Source organism: Balaenoptera ricei, chromosome 15 (genome assembly GCF_028023285.1).
Source record: "Balaenoptera ricei isolate mBalRic1 chromosome 15, mBalRic1.hap2, whole genome shotgun sequence".
NCBI classification, from domain to species: domain Eukaryota; kingdom Metazoa; phylum Chordata; class Mammalia; order Artiodactyla; family Balaenopteridae; genus Balaenoptera; species Balaenoptera ricei.
Window position 1 is genome coordinate 86,082,177 of NC_082653.1, and position 24,421 is coordinate 86,106,597.

General features: G+C 49.5%; 1 long non-coding RNA gene across 5 annotated transcripts; it reads right to left on the bottom strand.

The window, feature by feature from the left end:
* Positions 1-1,846: 1,846 nt before the first annotated feature.
* On the bottom strand, positions 1,847-24,264 carry LOC132348699 (uncharacterized). 5 transcript variants are annotated; one of them, XR_009497526.1, is made up of 7 exons: positions 24,156-24,264; positions 23,133-23,265; positions 21,573-21,803; positions 20,751-20,883; positions 6,372-6,599; positions 5,534-5,672; positions 1,847-4,433 (listed from the first exon to the last, which is right to left on the bottom strand). It is a non-coding gene; the product is annotated as an uncharacterized LOC132348699 (long non-coding RNA). The 5 variants fall into 5 exon arrangements; XR_009497528.1 differs by lacking the exon at positions 6,372-6,599; XR_009497524.1 differs by lacking the exons at positions 1,847-4,433; positions 5,534-5,672; positions 6,372-6,599 and adding an exon at positions 16,319-19,618.
* Positions 24,265-24,421: the final 157 nt, after the last annotated feature.

A 24,421-nucleotide genomic window follows, 5' to 3' on the forward strand; every position in this document is an offset into this window, starting at 1 on the left:
TGGTGTGACTTCTCTCTTGTTAATGACAGGTCTGTTTGAGAACAAGAGGGATATATGTGCTTCCACAGCCCTCAGGCTTGACGATATTAAATGTGAAGACTTCTGTGCAGACTGACAGACCTGGACAGTTCTTTTCCTGACCAGCAAGAACCTGTACGTGACAATGGCAGGAGCTCCCAGGGCTGACTCACGATGACCCTGCAATCCTAGACGCCCACTGAACCTTGCAATTCCTTTCCTCTTAAACAGCAAGCCTTCGATACACTGACAGCTTCAACAGAGAGGGCCAGAAAAGGGGCAATAAAAAGCCATTATAGAACCAGAATCGGAGAAAGTGAATTCTTCTCACACTCTCTCCAGGTCTAGAGGGCCTGCTTAAGCTGCTTCACGATGCATTCGCTCAAAAAAGGAAAAAGAGGGACTTCCCTGGTGGCGCAGTGGTTGGGAATCCGCCTGCCAATGCGGGGGACACGGGTTTGAGCCCTGGCCCGGGAGGATCCCACATGCCGCGGAGCAGCTGGGCCCCTGCGCCACAACTGCTGAGCAACCCCCGCTCGCCACAACTAGAGAAAGCCCGCACACAGCAACAAAGACCCAGTGCAGCCAAAAATAAATAAATAAAAATAAATTTATTTAAAAAAAAAAAAGGAAAAAGAAAAAATTTGCGAGGGAGAACCCAGTCAACTGCTGGGAGCCCACGACACCCAGGCTCTTACCCTGATGGAAGCCTCTGGAGCTGGTCACAGTAACAAAAAGGAACAGAATTAACTACAAGACACTAAACCGTTTACAAGAAAAACACACTGTATTGGGGGGTGACGATGAAGGCCATGTTAAAAAGAGGCCATGAAATATCTGGAGAAACAATCCATTAAAAACAAACACACGTGGGACTTCCCTGGTGGCACAGTGGTTAGGAATCCGCCTGCCAATGCAGGGGACACGGGTTCAAGCCCTGGTGCAGGAAGATCCCACATGCCGCGGAGCAACTAAACCTGTGCGCCACAACTACTGAGCCTGCGCTCTAGAGCCCTCGAGCCACAACTACTGAAACCTGCGCGCCTAGAGCCGCAACTAGAGAAAGCCCATGTGCAGCAACAAAGACCCAACACAGCCAAAAAAAAAAAAAAAAGATAATTAAAATAAAGTCTTAAAAAAAATAAAAACACATGAACAGATCCTTCACTAAAGATATAGGCGTGAAAAACAAGCCCAGGAAAAAATGCTCAACATCATTCATTGTTAGGGAGCAGGTTAAAAACCACGCTGGGATATCTGTTAAAAATGATGAGAAGGTCTGGAGTTCTCCCACATGGCTCGCAGAATTCAAGACGGTACTGCCACTTTGGAAAAGTCTGGCAGTTTCTTATACAGTTCAACTACCTTACCGAATGACCTGCAATCCCATCACTAGCTATTTATCCAAGTGAAATGAAAACTTGTGTGGACACAAAAACTTGTACATGATTATCTGTAGTGGCTTTTTTCCTAAAGACCCCAAACTCGACAACCCGACAATCCAAATGCACCTCACCTGGGGAGTGGAAAACAAACTTAGGCACAACCGTACGACGGAATATCATGCTGCACTAAAAAGGAGCGAAGGACGCGTACGTAGAACAACACGGAGGACCCCAAGTGCATCCTGTATGCTTTCATTTGTAGGACACTCTTGAAAAAGCAAAACTATAGAGACAGAAACAGATGAGTGATTCCAGGGGCTGGAGGTCTGGGGAGAGGCCACCTACAAAATGACACGTGGGAATCCCGGGTGGGAGGTGATGATTGTGGTGGTGATTATATGACTCCGTGTATTTGTCGAAAGTAGCAGAACTGTGCACAAAAAAAGTGAATTTTACTCCATGTACCTTTTACTCTATGTACATTTAATTTAAAAATTAAATATATATATATATCTATATCTATATATATATATCTCTAGAGAGTTTGTGATTATAGACCCAAAACAAGGATTAAGAGCCATGTTGTCCAATTGAGAAGCCGCTAGTCACATCTGGCTATCTACACTTATACTCTAATGAAAATGAAATAAAATGAAACCCTTCCTTGTGAAACGTGGCACGAGCCACATTTCAAGAGCTGGATCTGGAGACCCACGTGGCTAATGGCTGCTGTACCGAACAGTGCAGATGAAGAAAGCTCCCGTAACTGCAGAAAGTTCTGGACCGTGCTGCTCTGGGGGCGGCGTGTGGCTGAGCTTCCTCTGCCCTCTCCTCCCTTCATCCTCCAAAGTCAGGGAATCACACCAGTGTGCTCCGGGCAGAGCTGTACAACAAGGCCTCCGCAAAAAGCGCCGACGGGGTCACCCTCCTGCCTCGAGCCGAAGGGGTCCTCGCTTGGCCTGTTCCCCATCACAAGACAGGGGCCCGGCGGAAACCCCTCCACCTAGTCCTGGCTGGGTCTGAAGGTGGGCAGATGGGCTGAGAAGCCTCAGCATCTGAAAGCGGCGGGTCCACACTCACAGCTTCGAGGGCCTGAAGCTCGACGTGCATCTGGCAAATGACTGAGGAGCCCAGACCATTCTCTGTGTTTTCAGCGTCCCCTTCCTTTTCCTGTTTGCTGAATGTCACTTCCTGCTGCTTCTGTATCCTTCTCGGATCCTCCCTGCATCCCCAATGCTGCTTCCTGTGTGTTCACTGAGTCCCTGGGGCGTTACATCACACAGTGACGGGCCTCTGACCACTACTGGGAAGGACTGCATTTTTGTATCGCTACAGAAGATAGAGACAGACAGACAGAATAATCCTCCAAGAAACTTCCTCACCCATTTGAGGCCCCCAAAACCTGAGAGAGATGGCCCCTGTGTCCTCAGCTCACTTGGAACAGGCTGGCTTGTTTTTCTTTTACAGCCGCCCCTGGCCACCCTGTCATTTAGAACCGATCATATATCTTAAACGCTAATTCAGGAAAAGACATGTCTGACTTCGACACCACAGGAAACTTGTTCAAACAAAGCCGGGTTGAAAACTACTCTTGACAGAACACTCGGGTGTTGGCGCTCAGGAAAAAAAAGATGTTGTGTGTTACTCATCCGTGGCTGTGTAACAGCAAACGGTTCCAAAACCTAGCAGCTGAAACCAATCAACGTGTACCATCTCACAGTGTCTGTGCGTCAGGAATTTGGGGGTGACCCGGCGGGGTGGTCCTGGCTCGGGGTCTCTCATGAGATGCTGGCAGGGCTGCGTCTTCCAGAAGTTCACCTGAGCCTGGAGGATTCGCCACGTCAAGACAAAGCGGAACGAAGGTGCTGGGGGAGGGGCACCAGCCCCACTGTTAACCAGCTCTGAGCCCTCCAACAAGTTACTTGGCCTCTGGGCCTCAGTTTCCTCTGCTGTGAAATGGGCTTAGGGCTGTTGGGGGACACTGAGAGAGTCACTCCTGTGACCTCAACAAATGCAGAGTGTTTTGTAAAAATAGAAATAAGGAAAGCAAGACTCTTAGCCCGAGGGCCAGCTGCGCAGAAGCCCCCAGAAGCCGCTCAGCCAGGCAAGCCTTACAGAGAATAGAAAGAACGCACAATGCCTGTTCTCCTCTCCTGATGGAAGGAAGCTCAAGGGGATTTTCTTCTTCTTGATCTTTACTGTGAAAACCTGGCAGAGCTTCGGGTGGTAAAACTCACGGCAGCGTCAGGGCCCCCAGGACGGGCCCCCAGGAGTGTGTGATCTGTCCACCCAGCCCTGGGTCCCCCCACCATCTCCTGTTCTCCAGCTTCGTGCATCGTGACTCTGCATTCGTCTGTCTGTCCCAACAACCTAGGGCGGCGGTTTGCCCTGTGACCTCACTGCTCTGGCAGATCTAAGACAAATTTTGATTCTTCAGCTCATTTAGCTTTTTTCTTGCGTGGCTGGGAGTGGTGTGTTATGGACCAATGTAAGCTCCGTGCGTGCAGAAATGGAAACAGAGGTCATTCCAAGCAGTAATTCAGCAGCTCTGTTTCTGCTTCTCCACGAAGGTTTTTGTGCTGTTATTTCCACCACAAACAGGCTCAATTCTCTAAGCGCTCACGGGCCCGTTCTTCTGGAGAGACATCCGATGGGCTGCATAAATCACCTTTGTACCCGGTGAACAGGTCACGCCAGGTTTTTAAATCAGCGGCCTGAAGTCTGGCCCTCCGAGTGCACAGTCAGTGGGGTCATCCCAGTGGAGGGTCCCCACTGCAGACAAAACCAGCCCCCGACTGATGAGCCACTGGGGTTGTGCCCTCGGCGGGAGCCTTTGCTACAATCCTGAGGATGCAGCTGGGCAGAAGTGATGGCCCTTCTAAGGCTTCATGATCCAGAACACACGCAGAAACCCCAGAGGGACCGTTTATAGCCGCTGTATAATTTATAACTCTTGAGCACTGGAAACGCGACTCAGCCAAAGTGAGATGTGCCGTCCGTGAAAACACACTACACACCGATTTCAAAGACCTGGTTAAAAAAAAAAAAAAAGGCAAAATGTTGTTAATAGTATTTTATATATTTATATTGGTTATAGTTTGAAATGATAATTTTTTGGATATATTGGGGTAAATAAAATGTACTACCCAGATTAATTTCACCTGTTTCTTTTTACCATTTTAATGCAGTTACTAGAAAATAAAAAATTACCTCTGTGCCTCACATTTGTGGCTCGTATTGTACTTCTATCAGACGGGACTGTTATAGACCAACGTAACTTTTTTGTCCCAATAGATGTTTCTGTCTCAATCATGACGGTGCTCTGAATTTGTGTTTTAGCAGAGCTTGGGCTGATCGCTATCAATCTGGTGTCTTTGTATCATGTGTATTCCTTCCTCTTTGGTTATCAGAGCACTTTGTGGGAGTTTTAATGTCCAAAGGGTCTGTGTTTGTGGCTGGATCAGTCCAGGGAGGTGGAGAGATTTAAAAGAGCCCATCGACCACTTGGTGAGCTTTGCTGTCTCCGCCGCTGGGTGCTTTGGTTTTCTGCCACGGAAACCGACTCTGGCCAACTTCAACAAAAAGGGAATGTGTTGGCATGATGCTAGGTTGATCACAGAACTGGAGAAAGCCGAGATCCAGCTTTCAGAAAGGGCTGGAGTCAGAGCAGCCCTGGGGATTTAGCTGCAAAAACCCCAAGGCTGGTCTCCCAGGATGCCCGCGCTGGGATTAACCAGCTTCAAGCTTTCCCCTTTCTTGCATCATTCCATAGGAGATTGGAATTCCCAGGAGAAAGCGGCTGACGGGTTTAGGGAGGTTCTGTGCCCAGGCCTGGGCCAAAGGAGGGCAGGCAGCAGGCGGGGCTGGCCCTGGAAGGCGTTGCGCAGCTCACGCTGTGGGGCTGGCCCGTCCACGAAGCAGTCTGCTTACTGTTAGCAGAAGGGGCGGGGACGCGGAGCAGGCAGACAATAGATGTCTACCTCCTCATTCCAACTGGATTTCGTCAGGGACCCGCCAAGAACTCAGCCGATTCAGCATTTTTTCAAAGACCCTTAAGCTCATCTTTTAAAACGTTTAATTGTGGGAACGTTGAACACATAGACAAAAGAAGACAGAATAATGCAACAAACCTCCATGTACCCAAAACCCAGCTCCAGCAGGGATCCGTATACACAGCCTTGTTTCATCTATAAGCCGCCCAAATCCTCTCGTATTATTTTGAAGCCCATCTCAGGCATTATATCATTTCCTATAATTCAGTGTGTATCCCTAAAAGATAAGAGTTGGTTTTAAAAAAAAATCACAACATTATAATCCATGAAAGAATCCTAATCCTGCCTTAATAGTATACAATTTTGGGCCAGTGTTTAGATTTTCATCTTTTAATAACCTTATTGAGGGATAATTTACCTCAATTGAAGTATAATTTACATACCACAAAATTCACGCGCTGTAACGTACAGTTTGACAAATTTTTGGAGGATTGTACAGTTGTTCAATAATCACCCCAATCCAGTTTCAGAATGTTTCTGTCACCCAAAAAGTTCCCTCAGGCCCATTTGCAGTCAATCCTCACTCGGACCTTCAGCCTCAGGCAAACACGGATATGCTTTTTCCTCTATGGCTTTTCCTTTTCTACCAATTTCCCATACACAGAATCACACACTATGTGGTCTTTTGTGTCTGGCTTCTCTCATAAAGCGCAAGGTTTTGGGGTTCATCCATGTTGCACAGATCAGCAGTTCATCCCTGTTATTGCTGGCAATGCTTTATTGTATGAATATACCACCGTTTAAAAAAAGAAATCAGTCCACAAGTTGAGACACACACGTGTTGCTTCCAGTTTGGGTTTTAGTAAAACTTCTGCTATAAACTTTTATGCACTACTTGTTGACATGTGTTTCCATTTCTCTCCAGTAGATTTATAGGGGTGGAATTGCTGGGTTACACGCCGAATGTATACTTAACTTTTAAAGAAATTACACCAGACCGTTTTCCCAAGTGACTGCAGAATTTGATGTTCCCAACAACGAGTGAGGATTTTCTTAATCTCTTTTAGTCCATGTTTTCCCTCCACCTCCTTTTTTCCCCCTTTCGATTTATTTTTAAAAACGGGGTCACTTGTTCATTAAAGTTTCCCCGAGTCTGTTTCCCACTTTTGCTGATTGCATCTCATGGAGTCTAAGTTCATCTGAGCTGAAACAAACAAACCAACAAAAACAAGATTAAGCCGCACAGTCAGTACACAAAGTGCAAACCTTAAAGTCTACGAGAGTTGGTAGAGATAAATCCCGGTTTTAATTCTGAGCTTCCTAACAGCCCAAAGAAGGAAAGAGGTTTAGTTACAGGAGTCACTGTCATAAGATAAAAACAAACTGATTGCTCTGAGGAAGCTGGCTTTTTCCTGCCAGAGACCAAAGAGACCTTTCCACCATCATTCCCTCTTCCTTATTAGGGACGTGGTAGGAATTCGTGGGGCAGCGCCCTGACTGGTGGCCCAGCCAGCTCACGACAATGTTCTTTGTCAGGGGATGCCAATGATTAAAAAAAAAAAACCCAGTAGGCTCCTTTGGGATCTGATGAGGTAACATAACAAGTCAGACTCCCAATCCCAGGTCAAAAAAGGCAATTTTTAACCACATAATTCAGGACCTCACGTGAGTGTTCATCAGCCAAGCCCCAGTGCTGTGCTGCTGGGAAGAGAAAGAAACATTGTTATAACGTAAAGATAATTCCCAACAAAGCACCTACTATATTAGCTGCCCTTTCAGGTCTGTACCAAACCTCCCCACAAAACACAAAAATACACAAACAAAACGAAAACAAACAAAAAACCCACTGTCAATTCATCCATTTTTTTTTTTTTTATTCATGTAGAGTTGATTTACAATATTGTGTTAGTTTCAGGTGTACAGCATAGTGATTCAATTCTTTTCCATTATAGGTTATTGCAAGATACTGAATATAGTTCCCTGTGCGCTAAAGTAGATCCCGTGTTGTTTATCTATTTTATATACAGTAATGTGTACCTGCTAATCCCGAGCTCCTAATTTATTCTTTCCCCCCGCTTTCCCCTTTGGTAACCATAAGTTTGTTTTCTCTGTCTGTGGGTCTGTTTCTGTTTTGTAGGTAAGTTGATAAGCAGCCTTTAAATGCAGATCATAAGCACCGTCCTCTGTACCCATTCTCTTACCCTCAAGTGACAAACGGGCAAGTGTCTCAGATGTGGGGGAACAATGACCAGCACATGAGTAAGTGGCACCTTCCTGAGGAGGGTGACTTCCCCGGCCAGCTTCCCACGCTGTGGACCTGCCTCTCCCCTCGAGGCCACATTTGGCCAGCTTATCTCGAAGGCCCAAGAAGAGACGCCCGCAGTAAAGGAGATGTTTGGCCCTGACCTTGCTTGTTGCAAACCTGGCTTAGATAAACTCACGTCCTTTGCATCCTGTTTTTCTTCTAAGTGTCAGCTGTACATCAGGGTCCATCTCAGCACTTTTCTCTCCCTCCCTCTCTCACTGCCCACGTCAGCCTTGGAGGTCTCCACGGTGACAAAGGGCACTGGACAAGAGTGACTTTTCACCCCAAGAAACTTGAACATGGAGTTCCTGGCTTACTTGAAGCCTCACTGTTTATTCCAAGTCCGGACTTCCTGGCAGGAGCTAAATAATTTCAATATCTTATACTTTTGTAGCGATTTATAAATGTTAAGATGTGAGAGAATGAATTCGAATCCAAGCCCCAGGGGGGCGGGGACCGTCTTCTGTTTGCTGTGGCTTCCTAGCGCCCATAAAAGAGTTCGTGCTCAAACTGTTGTTTGAATGGATGCAGGACTATGAATGTACAGCCATTCTACGGGATGTAGGAGATGTCCCTGTGTTTCTACAAAATTTAAAAACAATTCTTTGAGTGCAGAGGTGGTGCAAAATTCAGTTTCTCTCTTGCTGGCATCCTCCAACCCGGAGGTGTGCAGAGGCCTAGATGTCCTGCAGGAGGGCTCAGGCCTTTAGCCCACACTGAGCTTTGCTGATACGTCCTTTGACCAAGACCAATGCAGTCAAGGACCCCGCAGCTTTGTGGCCAAAGTCAGACACAGGAGTTTTTGGCAAGGCTGGAGGCCTGGTTCGTGGGGTCCAACCTTCCCATGTGCGGCCCTGTTCCCTTCTTGGGGCTCTCCAAGAGAGCAGGACTTGGGTCCCCGTGGCTCACAGCACCCCGCAATCTGGCACCTTCCTTGATCTTGGTTTGTGACCCCTCCTCTGGGAGGGGCTGGGAGCCACCGATTCTGGGAACTTTTCTCTCTCCTCCTCCCTCCTCGGAGGCCCTAGTATAACCCCTCACTGAAAACTTAGGCTTCACTTCTGCAACCCAAGCTCCCCTAAAACAAGAGGACACAAAGCCTGGCTACTTGCAAAAATAAACATAGAGAGGACAAAAATACAAATTTATATATCGGGAAACACCCTGCCGCAGACACTTTGAGGAGCTTGTCTTCATGTCTTACCATTTTCAAAGCTGCTGTTGTTTTTTTTAAAAAAATCTGATTTGCTTGCAGAGGCCAACACAGAGGGAGGTGTCATCAGTTCCATTGTACGGCCTGGAGACTGAGGTTCCAATAGGACCGGCGAGGTGCCCTCGGCTTGCAGAGGTGGGCCTGCAGCCCAGGCTTCTCAGGGTCTTTCCCACCCTCGTGAGGGGATTAGAGACTGCTGTCCTGGTTTTACAGCCGAGAAGATGGCCACGCAGACTTGAGTCTCATCCAAGCTCACAGAAGCCACTAGTGAAACATTAACCAGGCTCAGCCCAGCAGACCTTCCCCTACCAGACCTCCAGCTCTCCCTTCTGGGTCACAATTTACTTTAGTTGACATTTATCGAGCACCTACTGTGTGCCAGGCACTGTGCTGGGCGTCTTGGGTATACTATTTAATTCTCCAAGCAACCCTGTGAAAGGCGTTATTAGCAGCAGCTCCATTCCAACAGGGCCGAAAAGTGAAACTAAGATCTAGAGAAGGGAAATGACTTGCCTGAGGGCACGTCGCTGGTGGGACGGGCTGAACTGAGGCTTAGCTCTCAGGCCATCCGATGCTAAAGCCCCCTCCAGCTCTTGGTACTACTCCCTGCTCTTTGCAAAGGGATGGAAACAATTAATTGGAGGGGAAGTTACTAAGATACTCAAGCAAAAAGCTTTCCCTTTGTACTTTCTACAAAATGCTCTATAACCCATGCAGATGATAATATGCCTGTGTCCTCAGGTTAATGGAGCTGATGGCATGCGGGTGTGTTGGGTGCATGGACAGGCCCTGGAGTCAGAGCCCCTTAGGATCCAAATGCAGCTCCAACACTTAGTAAGTGCAGGGCCCTGGGCAAGGCACTTAGTCTCCACAGGTCTCAGTTTCCCCTCTTCGCACGAACCTCCAGACCACAGGAGGGCCGTGTGTCTGGGGCATGGTGCGCGGCCCAGCAGGTAAGCAAGCTCTCCACACGTGCTACTGAGTGTCAGGACGACCCAGATGCAACTGCCACTCAGAAGTGGGCAAACGCGGTCCATCGGTGTTCCTTTCACATGGTTCAACCTAAACTTATAATCAAAACTGAAGTTGAGGGTCTTCCCTGGTGGTCCAGTGGTTAAGACTTCGCCTTCCAGGACTTCCCTGGTGGCGCAGTGGTTAAGAATCCGCCTGCCAATGCAGGAGACATGGGTTCGAGCCCTGGTCCGGGAAGATCCCACATGCCACGGAACAACTAAGCCCGTGCGCCACAACTACTGAGTCTGCACTCTAGAGCCCGTGAGCCACAACTACTGAGCCCGCGTGCCACAACTACTGAAGCCCGTGTGCCTAGAGCCCGTGCTCCGCAACAAGAGGAGCCACCGCAATGAGAAGCCCACACACCGCAACGAAGACCCAACGCAGCCAAAAATAAATAAATAAATATAATTGGGAAAAAAAAAAAAAAAAAAAAAGACTTTGCCTTCCAATGCAGGGGGTGCGGGTTCAATCCCTGGTCAGGGAGCTAAGATCCCACATGCCTCGCAGCCAAAAACCAAAACATAAGACAGAAGCAATATTGTAACAAATTCAATAAAGACTTTAAAAAATGGTCCACATCAAAAAAATCTTAAAAACAAAACAAAACGGAAGTTGAAACAAATAGGCCCAAGGGTGGGAGTTGAACTGGAAATCTTCAGAACTCCGAACCGGGAACAGGATGAAATAAAAACAGTGAGAGAAAACGCAATTGGGCTTCGGTGACTTATGCGCCGTAGGTAGGAAATGCTCATTTCTCATTCTGCTCTAGGTATATACATTCCTAGTTTTGAAGTCGGAGAAAAGGAAAAAGCAAATGTAGCTTCCCACATCTATGGGGAAACCTGTATCCGAGAGAAGGAAAGGGAATTCAAGAAGCCCTAGCTTTCAGCCCTGCTCCGGCCGTGTGTAAGAAGAGCAGTTGTACTAAACACACACGGCGCTAGGGTGACGGAAAGCAGAAGAGACGCGGCCTCCTGTTTTGGGTGGACCTTGCGGATACCTAAGCATCACCTCATCCCTACGCAGTTTAACCTACCCATGCTTCAGGGGAAAGAACAAGTTGGCTAAGAGAGTCTTATGAAGTTTAAGTTAATCGAAAGGTTAAATCTTCAGGACATGATGTCGCCTCCCTCTTTTTATGTTTTTTGTTGCCATAAAGAACAGGCAGCGAGCTGTTGAGATTCAAGTGAGTCAGCATACTGACTTACCGGCTTTGAAATCCTCCCTAGCAAGTGTTTTCCTACCAAGCCAAGAGTAGTAAATGCAGGTACCGAAGGATATTTAGAATAAACCTAGGATACAATGATAGTTACCATCTGAGAAAAGCATCAAATAAATATAAGATCTAAAAAAGAAAAGAAATACAGGACCCAAGATTCCTAAACCCCTCTCAAAAGTAAGAACTGAAAACCCCACTCGTATACGAGAGATTCCCACTCGTATAGAGCCTTATTGGACTGCACACACAGAAAGGAATATAGAACTTCTGTAAACCTGGTGGGAGGGGTCACTGCCCAGCCCCTCGGCTACAGGATTTAAGTAGCCCCTGAAGATTTGAAACACTGAAGGATGGGCATGATTCTCCCCTTCGGGCTGCCAGAGAGGAATCACTGTTTGAATGAGGAAAACAGGCAGCATGTCCTAAGGGAGACCACCGTCAGAGGACCCGGCTTCTTGTCACAACCTTGATGACACCCATGTCTCAGGCAATGCCCGCGGGTAGTTAGTGGTTACAGCCTGGAGTTAGAAGGGCAAAACCACCAGCAGCCTCCCCTATGGCCATTCTGCCCTTTTCCCTAATTTTTCCTGGGATGGTAATGAGCCCAGTTAAAAAACTACATTTGCCATCCTTCCTTGAAGCCAAGTGCGGCCATAAGACATAACTAGGGTTAACGCATTTGATGAGGTCACAGGGTTTAGGACGACCAGCTCATTGCCTATACTTTCTGAATTGCAGCCACGAAAACCCTGCATCCCGGGAGACTCAGCCCCGGACAAACTGGGACGGCTGGTCATCCTAGTCGAAGGCTCTGTGAAAGGCGAGATGCAGGTGGCACGTGCCGGCTCCCGTCTGCCCGTCCCCTCTTGATGCACAGGGTGTGGACTCAATCCTAGAGGTGACGATGAATCGACAGACATGAAGACAAGAGCCACCAAGTTATGTTAACAGCAAGAGCTTGACAGGAAGAACCGTTAACTAGGTCCAAAGCTGTTAACAAGGTAACGGAAAGGGTACAAAGAGAACTCTGTCTCTTGGAGGTCGGGACTAAACGAGGTGGATAATTCGGTGGTGGTGATGGGGGCACGAAGTGAAGGGCTTGGGATTATGGAAATGTAGGAACTCAGAGGAGCTGAAACTCCAGTTCACGAGTGGGGGCCGGCTGTGCTGGTGGTCCCGAGGGGTCACAGTGAGTCGTTTCCATAGGCGTTAGAAAAGCAGCAGACAAGAAGCTGCTGCTACCCGATGGAACTGACGATGCAGCAGTAGAGAGACTTTGCTAGAACAGAGTTTACGGGAGTAAGGAGCTGGTGCAGACCTAACGCGGAGGAACCCTTCTTTCCTTCCTCTTCCCTGCCTTGCAGGCTTGGTCTAGCGCCACCTACTGGCAGATCCTGCCAGGGAGCCAGCTGGCTAAACAGAAGCATGGTGTGCAGGTCTCAGCCGCAACTCCACAGAGCCCCAGTCTAGGACGATGGGTTTGGGGCTGAGAGGCCGTAACTTAATAACTGGCACACCTTCCCCGGTCACATCACCTTCCCTTCCCCCCAGGAGGAAACCACGGCACCAACTTTTGTTTTCTTGCTTTTCCTTAGAGTTTTATCACATACCCATGCAACCCTGAATAACGTGGCTTGATTTTCCTGTTTTTAAACACTTAATGATTGGAATTAAACTGCATATGATCTATCCTGTCTGGCTTTTTACAGTCGAATTGGAGATGCACCCATATTTTGCAGGTGGGGGTAGTTCATTCATCTCCAATGCTTTACAGGATTCCATTGCATGAACGTGCCGCACTTTATTCATTCAACTGTCGATGGACATTTTTAGCTACGACTCTGAAGACAGTTCCTGTACGTGTTTCCTGAAGCCCACGAGCACACGTTTCTCCAGGTGGTTCTCAAAGTGTGGCCCCCAGGTCAGCTGCATCAGCGTCACCTGAGAGGGAACTTATTAGGGATGCAGATTCTGGAGTGCCACCCCACACCTACTGACTCATTCTGGGAATGGGGCTCAGAAGCCCTCTGGGGGATTGTGATGTCGGCTAACGTTCGAGAACCACTTTTCTAGGTTACACATCCAGAAGTAGATTTGTCAGTCATCGGATATTTTCCTAGACAATGTCAAACTATTTTCCAAAGTCACTGTACCAATCTACACTCCCACCTGTGCTGTCTTAGAGTTCCCATGGCTCTCTGTCTTTGCGACCACTTGGCTGGTTTTTGCCAGTCTGGAAGGTAAAGAGATCTCTCACAGTTTTAACAGGCACTTGGATAACTTCCAGTGAGGTTGAACACCTTTCTCAAATGTTTCTTGGCCCTTTGGATGGCCCTTTTTGTGAAGTGCCCATTTTTTCCTATTGGGTTGTCTATTATTTTTCCTTATCAGTTTGAAGTTCTTTACATATTTGGAAAACTGGTTTTTCTTGGTTATATTTGTTGCAGGTATCTTCTACTGCTCTGAGACTGGCCTTCTCACCTCAGTTTTCTCTTCGTTGCCATTCTTTGATGAACAACTTCTTGATTTTAATTTATCGCTGTTTTTATGATGAATGCTTTTAATGACTTAAGAAATCATTCCCTACCCCAAAATCCTGAAGATGGTCTCCTTTAATGTCTTCTTAAAACTTTGTAGCTTTGCCTTTCACATTTAATTTTTTTTTAATAAAGCAATTTTTTAAAAATTTTTATTTATTTTTGGCTGCGTTGGGTCTTCCTTGCTGCGCACAGGCTTTTCTCTGGTTGCGGTGAGCAGGGGCTACTCTTCGTTGCGGCGCGCAGGCTTCTCATTGCGGTGGCTTCTCTTGTTGTGGAGCACGAGCTCTAGGCATGCGGGCTTCAGTAGTTGTGGCTCACAGGCTCTAGAGCGTGGGCTCAGTAGTTGTGGCTCACAGGCTCTAGAGCATGGGCTCAGTAGTTGTGGCTCGCAGGCTCTAGAGAGCGGGCTCAGTAGTCGTGGTGCACGGGCTTAGCTGCTCCGTGGCATGTGGGGTCTTCCTGGACCAGGGCTCGAACCCGTGTCCCCTGCATTGGTAGGCAGATTCTTAACCACTGCGCCACCAGGGAAGCTCCACATTTAATTCTTCAATCCAACTGCAATTGATTTTTGCGTATGATGTGAGGTAGGGATTCCATTTCGTTCTTTTTCCATGTGAATACCTAATTTTCTTAGCACAATTGATTGAAAACTACGCCTCCGCAGTGCCACTTCTGTCATCAATTGTTTATGCACGTGGATCTGTGTCTGAGTGCTCTGTTGTTTCATTGGTGTATCTGCGTGTACTTGAATGGGTACCGCGCTGTACAGGATACTCTGTCACCTCTTTGCTGCCACTCTCCACGGGAGGATCCATCCTCTCAGAGGAGCTTGATGCCCTCGAGTTGAGTTGTTCCTTTGCCCCGATATCATTACAGCTGAATGAGGTAACAGCCTTGTCTGTAATTTTGCTTTTGGCTCACATGTTTCCATGGGTGTTTCACACCCTCTCCCCACACAGCATCCCCGCCTGTTGACACCCTACCCTTCCTCCAAGGCCCCTGCAAGGCCGACACCGCTGATCATCTGCAGCCAGAAGGGATCCCCCTTCCTCCTCAGACATACCCGCAGTAGGATGTCTGTGTGAGTTTGCTGGGGCTGCCGTAATAAAGCACCACAAATGGAGCAACTTAAACCACAGAAATATATTATTGCGCAGTTCAGGAGGCCAGAGGTCTGAGATCAAGGTGTCGGCAGGGTTGTGCTTCCTCTGCAGGCTGTAGGGAAGGGTCTGTCCCGGCCTCTCTCCCACCTGCTGGCAGTTCCTTGGCTTGTGGCAGCTTAATCTTCCCAGGGCATCCTCCTGTGTGCCTGTCTGTCTCCATTTTCCCCTTTACATAAGGACACAAATCATATTGGATTTGAGGCCCACCCTACTCCGATACAGTTTCATTTTAACTAATTACATCTGCGACCACCCTATTTCCAAACAAGGTCCCATTTCGAGTTACTAGTGGTAGGGTTGCAACAGGTGAATTTTTCAGGGACACAACTCAACTCATAACAACAACTGTATAACTGATCATCTGAAACTGGGACACTCCGGAGAGTGAACCAGGACACTCGTGACAATTATCCCAGGATCACAGGTTAGACCGGGAGTGCTGGGGATGGTCCACGATGCGTGGGTTACCCCACGAAGGGGGAGGCCCGGGGATCGCCATCATGCAAACCTTTAGCGTTGGCACTGGCTCACGTGGGAGGCTTTGACGGCAAATAACAGAGAGCCCAGCTTGACGCGGCTCCCGCACGGAGCAGGTTTATGACCTTACAGACGAGAACTCAGGAGAAAGGGCGGCCCTAGGAGGACTGATTCAGTGACTCAGTGATGCCATCAAGGACTCAGCTTCTGGCCAGCACTTGGCTCCTTTGTCCTTGATGGATCGACTCTTGTGATTTTGAGGTGGCTGCAAGGGCTTGAGGCCCCTCATCTTCCCAAACCAGGATCTGGAGACCGTCTCTGCTTCGTGCATCTCTTTTCTAGGAACAAACACTTCTCTCAGGACCTCCCTCCCCCAGCCCACTTCCCCTCACGTCTCATTCGCCGAAAAGACACCACATGCCTGTGTTTAAACCACTTCCAGGCAATGGGTTTGCGACCACCATGCTTTTCTTAGCCCAATCATGGGTTTCTCTTAGGAGCTGGGCCCCAGGTCTCCTGAAGCTGAAGGAAAGATGGTACAGGACAAGAATCTGGGTTCTCGTGGCAGGAAAAAGAGAAGGGTGGGGAGGAGGCTGGTAAGTCGGCAACTACAACACATTTGCTACAAAGGAGAGAGAACAGGGTCCCGGAGACCAGCAGCCTCTCAGGGACAGGCAGAGGAGAATTTCACGGCTGGGCATGGGAGCGGAAAGCTAGGAACCACGGATGTTTAAGGCGTTGTTCTTTCTAGTACATTTATTAAATGTAATGTTTGGGGAAGTTGGCAGCAGTACCCACAACTCCTAAGGTGGAAAGTGTGATAATTGAGGTCAGATAGTTTCGTTTATTGCTCTGGTCTGAAATCATTTCACACCGTTTTGCTCTGCAATTCAGCGTCACTACAGAGTACCAATGAGGAAAAGGCAATCAGTAACAACGATTGTTACCAAGCAACAAGCAGCCATGGCAAGAATTAAATAAAAGGAACGTAAATGGACCACAAAACTCAATCACCAGAAAAAGGAAGCATATGGGAGAAAAAGAATATAGGAGAAAGTTTTCCCAGTTTCTGTTAAACTTCATTGAAAAAAACTACAGGCCACGATGCAACATATGGTCACTGCAGAAAATTAGGAAAATATGTATCAAAAAGAAACTAATCACAGGCATGACTTCACCACTGACGGCTTTTCAGAAGAGCTGGGTGCAAAAAAAAAAAAAAAAAGTTGGGTGCATTTTCTTCCCAACACACACATGCTCAGTTTCCTATCTTGCTTTTTCCACTTCACTTTATACAGTGTTTCCCCATGTTATTAAAAATCCCTAGTGGACATCATGTTAAGTAACTGCATAGCACAGGCATTGATCAATTACTCTTTGCAAAACACTATAAATTGGTGCTTTGGAAGGACCGCACAGGGGAAAGGAGGTGAGCTGAGAACCTAAGCGCCAGGACTCCCTCACTGTTCTCCTGTGCTGAGTTCTGACGTTAGGTCAAAGGTGTGGCATCTTTCCAATCTCCAGTTTGGGAAAAATAAAAACCTGTGCTGGGGATGGGGTGGGAGGGAGGTCTCTGAATTTTTTGGTGGCACCCCGTGCATTGCTTTGTGCTGCAAACCATAAAGCCAGTACACAAAACTTTCCAATTATTAGTGGCATTTTTTTTTTTTTTAAGGTCAGCCATCAAGGGCCTCAGCACTTCCTGGAATCACAGTGAGTGGGCCTTCAGCTGTTCCTTAAATTTCCTACCTTCACTGGTGTGCTGGCTCCTTCGGAAGCTCTGTAGAGCTATTATTATAATCATCTTTCCTGTTAGAGGGTCATTTTATTTAATTAAAAAAAAAAAAAACCCTCACAATAGCGAAGCTCCAGAAGTACTTTTTCACTGCCATGCTAGCAATTTCCCCCGCTATGTGATTACAGCGCATGCCAGGCAAGACCATACACATTCCAGCCGTTTAACTCCGTTAACCTCTGAGGAACGAGCAGGCGTCACCGATCGCAAATCCAGTTGCAGAATCTGCCTCTCAGGTTTTTCTTTGTGACAAGAGCACTGCTAGCCCTCTTGGGTTGGAGCAGTGCATTGGTGGTGTCATGTGAGACTGTGCTCCCCTGGTCTCCTGGGCGGCAGCACGTGAGAACCACCCTCCCCCGGCCCCAAAGTGTGTTCTCATAAATTATTCAAGAGGCCAAGTTCAGGGGAAGGAGCATGGACTCCGGAGCAAGACAGACCTGGGTTTAAATCCTAGGTTTACGCTAAGCGGCCTGTTCTCGTGACTAGACTGGGCCAGCTGCATGTCCCCTGGGAGCCCTGGTGTTCTCACCTGTAAAACAGGAAAATAATACCCGCTCCACGGAACCCAGAACTCAGCAAGGGCTCAGGACTGGACGAACATTGCTAGTGGGAGGCTTCTGTGCTCAGAGCCCAAGGCCGTGTTCAAGGTGAGACCGGCATGCCAGAGGGAGGCCGTATCCCGGGCAGGCCGAAATCTGTACCGTGAGTCACACCCCTGCCTTGCGAGGCCAAGGATGATGCTTTTTCAATAAACTGCTGTCTCTTTATTCATCTGATTTTCCAAGCTCATGCTCTGCGTTGCTTCTGGATGGACTTCTGCCCTCAAATCTAAATGGATGACATGCCGATGCTCTTTGAGCCAGCTTTTTTTCTTTCCTTTTTTCCCTTCAAATTAAATTTTAACGACAAAGAGCTTGCCTGCACTCAGAGGCATAAACGTCTCGGACTGTTGCTCCTCCTGCCTGATAAGGGGCCCCAGCACCTGGATAAAAAGGCCATTTCTCTCTGTAACAGGACAATTCAGACCCAGACACGGGACCAGAGATCACATTCCCCTTGGTCCCTGGGGGGATGAGGGCTCGCTGGGGAAATGACTGCCTAGTGCTCCGGCCTGGGCCTTCTGTTAAAAAAGAGCAGCCAAACTTCCTATTTATAGATGAACGAATAATGCAGTATCACTTATTGGTTAAGGCAGGACAACAACATGGGAAAAAAACAGACAAAGGGGTTGAGGTTCAAGGTTATGTCGGAGAAAGAAAGCAGGTGGGATTTTTGTTTCATCTCTCCCATCCTCCTAGTATGTGTCCACTTTTAAAAAATACCATTTTATTGGGTCTTGTTGGTTTCTAAAATAAAACAAGGCAGGGGCTGCGTGCAGGTGAGACCCCTCGCTGGCCATCCCTGCACAGCCTTTTGGGGGCACAGGCGCAACCGGCTGAGGTCCAGACCCCTCTCCAGGCGGCTCCTGTTCGTGTGTGCGGGTGCGGGAGGCCCCGGCAGGCGTCTGGTGAGCGTTTCGCCGGTGAGAGGGGCTGGGGACCCTCTCTGCTCAGCTCTCTCTCTCTCTACAAAGCTCTTCCTGCTTAGAAAAGAGGTTTTGTTCGACTCCTTTTTTGGCCTCGGAGGCACCAAAGGGAGTGGTTAATAGGGAACCACCTCGAGGTTTCGATAGGCCACAGCGAGAGCTCCAAGGCCGCGGGGCCTTTGTTCGCTGGGCTGCAGCAGCCCGGGGGTGCGGCCTTGCGCTTCGGGTGGGCCCAGGGGGCGGCGGCTGGGCCTCGCCAAGCGCTAGGGCCCGCTGGGGCCTGGAGACCCGGTTTCTCCTGTGAAATCCAGCAGACAGGAGGCAGGGCTGGAGACGGACATGCCGATTCCCTGGGGCAGGGTGCAAGGAGGGCTCCTCGGCGGAGGCGGCATCGCGGTCTGGCCTCCAGGCCTGGGGACAGGGACCCGGCGCTGGGCCAGGCTCGGCTAAGCTGTGGGCAGGCTGAAGGGGGCTCCTGTGACCACACAAAAGCAAGGCGGGCTTGGGACGCAAGCGGAAGGTGACCAGGCACGGGGTGGGGAGTGACGGGGAGGGTTAAACAGGAAGGAAAGCAGCCTGGCCTGCCCAGGCCTGGAAACCATCGTCCCTGCGGGGGGCACGTGGCTGGATGCTTCCTGGGGCTGCATTTGTCCCCGCGGTGGAACAGGGGGATTAGAAGGTTCTCCTGTGGAAGTTTCCTTTCCTCAGGCCCCAGGCCCCTTCCCTTCATTCATTTGACAACTGCCAGGCCCCCGTTAGGACGGGAGCATCCTTGCAAACTCAAGCCGGGCACCTGGCAGCATCTGTGGAGACTGTGCCCGGCCCTGACCACGTTCGCAGGCGCAACACAGAGAGGAAACGACGACACGGCTGACGGCGACCTCCCTGTAGCACGGAAGTGTTTCACGGCATGTTTTCAGAGGAGGTAGAGCATGGTTGATGCGGGGAGTGTCTTAGTCAGCTCGGCTGCTGTAACAAACACAGCACGGACTGGGTGGCTTAAACAACAGACATTTATCTCTGACAGTTTGGAGGCTGGGAAGCTCGAGACCAAGGTGTCAGCTGATCAGATGTCTGGCGAGAGCCTGCCTACTCTCCGTGTCCTCACGTTGCGGGGGGAGAATGAGAAAAATTGCTCTTGTGTCTTTTCTTATAAGGGCACCAACCCCATCCACAAGGACTCCACCCTCATGACCTGGTTATCTCCCAAAGGCCCCATCACACTGGGGATTAGTGTTTCAACAAATGAATGGTGGGGGAGGGGACGGATAAACATTCAGTCCACAGCAGGGAGTAAGGCTACCTGGGTGTGAGCCCTGGCCCTGCTCCTTATAAGTCACGTGGCCTCGTGCAAGTGACGTGGCCTCTATTTCAGCGTCCTCAGCTGTAAAGTGGGGCTTTGTTGTGGCTGAACTGCATTTCCTCCAAATTCATATGTTGATGGCCTGAGCCCCAGTGCCTCAGAGCGTGACTTTATCTGCAGACTGGCCTTTACAGAGGTGAGTAAGGCAAAGTGAGGGCACAGCGTGGACCCTAATCCCATGGGACTAGTGCCCTTATAAGAGGAGGAGGTCAGGACACAGACACGCACAGAGGGATGACCATGTAGAGACACAGGGAGAAGATGGCCGTCCCCCAGCCAAGGAGAGAGGCCTCGGAGGAAACCAATATTGATCTCAAACTTGCAGCCTCCAGAATTGTGAGAAAATAAGTGTCTGTTGTCTAAGCCGCCCCATCTGTGGCATTTATTATAGCCGCCTGAGCTAAGATGGGGTGATAACAGTACCTGCCTCCCCCCCCCCAAGGCCATTCTGAGGATGAAGTGACAGAACGCCTGGGGAGCAGCTGCAGGCGATATGTCGCACGCCACAAAGGGCTTCAGCCCTGAAAACACGCCACCCCTGTGCCACGCCCGCCCATGTCTAGGCGGAGCTGCAGACACAGCATCCAACGGCCACTGTCCCTCGTCCCCATCCCCGTGTACGGACCTGGTTAATGGCTTTACATGGCGAACGAATCAGGATGCAGGTTCAGCCCATCAGGCACCAGAAAACCCAACTCAGAATGGTCTAAACAATGCCGAAGCGTGTCAGTCACATACCTGGGATCTGGGTGCAGGTGGAATTTCGGTGTGGCTTGACCCAGGGCTCCAGCTTCCTCGGTTGATGATGACGCCGGAAGCCCGATGGTTGCATCGTCCCAGGCTGCACACGGCTCATCCTCTGCCACTGCCCCTGGAGGGGAAAGGCCATTTCTTCTCACAGCTGCCTCGTAGAAGATGGGAACCCTTCTCTGGAAACTCCTACCAAATGCCTGTTTCAATTGGACGCCTGATCTTTCCTGAATGGCTCAGGGAATGGCAGACGGTGACTTAGAATCATTTGCTGGCGGGTCACCCTGTGTGGTGTAGACTCACCCGGACCCAGCCCAGAGCTGGGGTCAGCACCCCTTGCCCCTTGATGGCTCTGTAATGGGTGAGGGCTACAAGGAATGCTGGCCACTTAACGACGTGGTCCCCTGAAAGGGGCCATCTCACCACATCCTGACGCCGTCCCACAAGGCAGGGACCACTGTCATCTCCAATTTAAAGGTGAGGAAACAGAGGCTCGTGGACACAGGTAGGCAGGAGGTAAAAACTCAGGCACTGGAATCCAGCTCTCAACCTCACACCCACTTTGCAGTGTAGACAGGCCACAGAGTCAGGACAGTGAGATCACAGGGGCAAACAAACCCACTAAAACCCACTGCCAACCCTCCTCAGACTACCCGAGAGCATTCTGGTGCAGTTATTTCCTGCTATTTTTATTGTACTTACATTTCCTCCCCAACCTTTACAAATTGAGAAATGTAACTCACATACAGAAAGACGCATACGTCTAGTGCTGCAAAACAAAGGACCACAAGTTTAGCAGCTAAAACGTACACACATTTCCAACCTCGGTGTCCGTGGGGCAGGAGTCCGGGTATACGGCTCAACTGGTCCTCTGCTAAGGGTCCCACGTGGCCACGATTGAGGTGCTGGCCCAGCTTCTTCTGGGCTGCTTGCTGCCCTCAGGTCCAAGAAGCTCCATGGTCCCCTGCCAAGCGTCCCTCTCTGGGGCTGTTTGCTCTTGAGAGGCCAGCGGGAGAGTCTGTCTCCAGTTGTCATGGGGTCCTGGGAATGATGGGCGTGACATCCAACTCCCTTTACATACAATGCTACCCAAAGGGATGACATCACAGCCCTTTCACCAAATTCTACTGGTTAGAAGCACATTGCAGGCCCTGCCCACACTCATGGGGAGGTGATGATACAGGGCATTGACTCATTGGGGGCGGTGGGGGTGTTTCACCTTCCCGTGTGTCTAAGTTTAACCCAGAAACAGAACATCGCTTACCCTCCCAGAAGCCTGGCTTACCCACCCCCAGGTCCACTTAGAGGTAAGACCAGTGTGGAGTTACAGCCAGTTAGAGCTGATTGTTAAATATTCAGGAATTCCATGAGCTAGCTGTTAAACATAGATGTTATAAAAAATTGAATTATATAGAGTAAAATCAATTCTGTCAAAAACAAGGTCTCAAAACTCACCACTTCATGATTATTTTACTAAAACCAGTGCTTTTGAGGTTACTTACCTCTCTTGTACCTGTATGGTGGAAATACTTTCCCTAACTCTGCATTCAATGTTGGTTCAGATACTCCCAAGTTGGCCATTAGAGAAATAGTTACACTGTGGAACTCTGAAAATGCTACAATTCAGAGCTTGAAGGCCAAACGAGGCCCTTGCTCAAGCTAAGAATGGCTTTTACATTTTTAAAGGTTCGTAAAAAATAAAACAAAGAATATGTGCCAGAGACCATTGGTGTCCGGCAAATATGTATCTGGCCCTTTGTAGAAAACATTTGCCAACCCCTAGTCTAGTAATGGAGAAAATTAACAGTGCAGCTAAACTTAAAATTGTGTCCAGTTTTTAGCCATTAAATTATGACTGGCACAAAATATTCATCCAGTACTGGAAAATGATCCAATACAGCAAAGAAGTTGCTTACATCACTGATGAATAAGATCTATATCTTTTTGGTTCATTTCTGTCTTACTCATTGATGTGATTAAATCAACCAAAGTTCATATCACATATTACACTTAATGACAATAAATTTATTGGAAAAACAGTGGGTTGGGAGACAACTCAATTTGATAGATTATGATTGAATTTTAACCACAGGTTGGCCATGGATACAAGAGTTCATCAAAAATAAGCAATAGCAACATCTGAGAATCAACTGGCTCCAGGGAATTTACAAGAGTACTGTATGTTTTACCATTTTTGGTAGGCTGTGTACTGCACATGCTTTATACTAGTTAAAATTCATAATAAATGTATGTGTCTACATATGCACTCCTCCCCCTGCCAGCTGTTAAACATGTACCATCAGCCTGAACTTTGGGCGAGATACTTCCTGATTTCCTTTATAATTTAACCACTTTTAGGTTTCCTCTTACCTAGGTGTGGCCCACCTTCCTTAGGACCTGTGGCAACGTCTGGTACGTACTAGGTATTACCCACGGAAGTGGGTAAACTTCTGAGAAACACTAACTTGGCAGAGCAACCAGCAGTGGCAATGCAACTGTGAGCCTTTAAGATAAAATGGCAGAAAAAAAGGGGAAAGTTTGTTTGCTTTTCAATCTCTATAAGGCCCTGCTCAAATCTTTTTACACTTAACGGAATAAAGTCAAAGAACAAAAAAAAAAAAAAAAAAAAGGCAACAGCCATAACAGTAACTACCACAGACTCCTTGCTTACTATGGGCCCAAAGGTGTTTCTCACGTAGAATCCCATAAATAAAACCTATAGCATAGGTGATAGAATAAAAGACCTAAAACAACACTTCCTGAATATCCTAATAATTAATTTACCCTCCGTTCACTGATTTTACTAAGCATTTTACAGCGCGCCGACAGGAAACCAGCGGCGTCGGCCCTCCGGGAACTTAAACTCAGGCTGCGGAGGCGGCAGCCGGCCTGCACCCCCTCCGGCCCGCGCGGATGCCCCCAACGCGCATCACAGCCCGGCCGCCGTACACGTCCGGCCGCGGGCCCCACTTGCGCGGGGCACGGCCCCAAGCCTCCGCCAGCCCCGCACGTGCGCCCCCGGCGGCTCGTCCCGCCCCGCCCCCTCGGGACCCGGGGCGCCGCAGACCCGCAGCCGTCACGAGGACGCAACGGACCCACGCCCGGCTCCCGCGCAGACCGGAAGGCGCGTCGTGACGCGTTGTGCGCAGGCGCGACGTGCAGCGCAGAGCACCTGGCCACCGCTAGGGGGCGCTGGGGCCGCCGGCGCCATGGGGGAGGGGAGGCCGCCGCGCCGGGACCGGACCACGTGCGCACCACGTGGCGCCCCCTGCAGCCCCGGACCGCGGTAGGGTCGCCGGACCGGCCAAGCCGCGCAGCCAGCAGCCCGCAAAGGCGAAGGGATGGGTCTCCCCGCCGGCGCCCCCGTTGACCTCTGACCTCCAATCCCACTACCTTTAGGGTTACCCCTTGCCGGTGGCCGCGCGGTGTGTTTATAAACAGAACTCCCGGCAGGGCCAAAACCCCGGATCGCGGATTCACGCCCGGGGGAGCGGAGCTTTCCGTGCCGTGCGCCTTCTGCGCATGCGTCCTGCGGGGCGCCGGGCGGCTCCTCCTGCTCTTGCGCACTGGCGGGCGGGGCGGGCCGCCGCGCCGGGCGGGGTCGCGCTGCCGGGAAGGGGCTGGCGGCGGCCGGGAAGAGCTGGATGCGGCGGCTGCAG